A 2,033-nucleotide genomic window follows, 5' to 3' on the forward strand; every position below is an offset into this window, starting at 1 on the left:
GTGTCGTGTAGATGCACTTCTGTGCCCCATCCTTTTCTCTCACATCATGAGCTGTCTGGCCTTGTGGTCCCCACCCCTAGCTCCGCCCTGCCACCCTCTGGGAGTGTGTGACCTTGGGTTCCCTTGATCCTTCTGTAAAATGGGGGTAACAGCCTCCAGCTCAGAGGCTTACCATGAGGACTGAACTCGGTCCACACACGGGGCACCTGCACGGCTCAGTCGGTTAAGCGTCCAACTCTTGATCTCAGGGTTGTGAGTTCGAGCGCCACGATGGGCTCCACACTGGGAGGGGAGCTGACTTTAAAAATAATAAAAATCAAAATTTTCTTTTAAAGGTTTTGTTTGGGGCGCCTGGGTGGCTCAGTGGGTTAAGCCGCTGCCTTTGGCTCAGGTCAGGATCTCAGGGTCCTGGGATCGAGTCCCGCATCGGGCTCTCTGCTCAGCAGGGAGCCTGCTTCCTCCTCTCTCTCTCTCTGCCTGTCTCTCTGCCTACTCGTGATCTCTGTCTGTCAAATAAATAAATAAAATTTAAAAAAAAATAAAGATTTTGTTTGTTTGACAGAGATCACAAGTAGGCAGAGAGGCAGGCAGAGAGAGAGAGAAAGGGGGAAACAGGCTCCCTTCTGAGCAGAGAGCCCGATGTGGGGCTCGATCCCAGGACCCCAGGATCACAACCTGAGCCGAAGGCAGAGGATTTAACCCACTGAGCCACCCAGGCGCCCCGAAAAATTAAAAGTTTTTTAAAAAGGAAAGGCATCCACACAGTGGCCAACCTAGAGGCCGGGAGCCACTCTAACTCCGTATTGTCGTAGGCCTCTATCCATTTTTTCTAGTGAATGGGCAATTCATTAAGCCAGCCTCATCTCTGGGCATTTGGACCAATGCCAAGCCGAAGGTCTAGAATGCCAAATGTCCTTCGGCCTACAGCCCTTCCATGGGTGGCTCAGGAGAATGGTCAGCACTTCAGCGACAGAGGCAGAAAGTGAACCTTTTTCTATGCTGGGCAGGTATCTTCCAATGGGTGTCTTTCTGGCATCACATGGCATCACACAGCCCTGGGGAAAGCCAGTGTGGGGGTTCTGGCAATGCTGGAATGATCTACACCTTGGGTCCTACCCTTGGGCCCCCTGGTTGACTTGCTCTCAGGTTTGTGGACTCTGCCTGCAAACTGTTTCTGACCTTTGCTCCTTTGGTTCTTATCAATTTGCGTGAGCTCTTAATAGACTGATAACACATGGCTTGTTCCTACCGCACACCTTGCTCTCCACTGCACACCGGCAAGCATGGGGCGCTCTGAGAAACGTGTGCTTTTGGAAACAATGTCTGGGGAGCTGAGAGGTTTGAAGATTTTGTGATACGGGGAGTGTGGGTATTGCTGGGGGGTGGATGGGGGGAGGACCCAGAAAAAGAAACACCTGTCCTCGGTGTTCCTGTGCCAGCACATCAGGGGCCGGTGGGAGGCACCTCGCACACGCATGAGCCCCCCAGTCTGCCTGCTGTGAGTCGCCATGAAGAATGAGGCTGGAGACACGTCGCAGCCAGCGACAGCCTGCCTGTGACAGCAAGCACGGAGCGTCCACCTCATTTATAAACAAAGGATTGGGGAAAACGGTCTCTCAAAACATTAAACATAGGGGCGCCTGGGTGGCTCAGTGGGTTAAGCCGCTGCCTTCGGCTCGGGTCATGATCTCAGGGTCCTGGGATCGAGCCCCGCATCGGGCTCTCTGCTCAGCAGGGAGCCTGCTTCCTCCTCTCTCTCTGCCTGCCTCTCTGCCTACTTGTGATCTCTCTCTCTGTCCAATAAATAAATAAAATCTTTAAAAAAAAAAAAAAAAAAAAACATTAAACATAGAGTGATCAAAGGACCCCGCCATCCCACTCCTAGGAATCGACCCAAGAGAACGGAGAACATATGTTCGTATAAAAACTCGTCCGTGAAGGCTCACCGCAGCGTTATTCCCAATAGCCAAGGGGTGGGAAAAGCCCCATGTTCGTCACGTGATGACTGGATCAAGAAAATCTGGCGTCGCCAC

Source organism: Mustela erminea, chromosome 1 (assembly GCF_009829155.1).
Source record: "Mustela erminea isolate mMusErm1 chromosome 1, mMusErm1.Pri, whole genome shotgun sequence".
Classification (NCBI taxonomy): domain Eukaryota; kingdom Metazoa; phylum Chordata; class Mammalia; order Carnivora; family Mustelidae; genus Mustela; species Mustela erminea.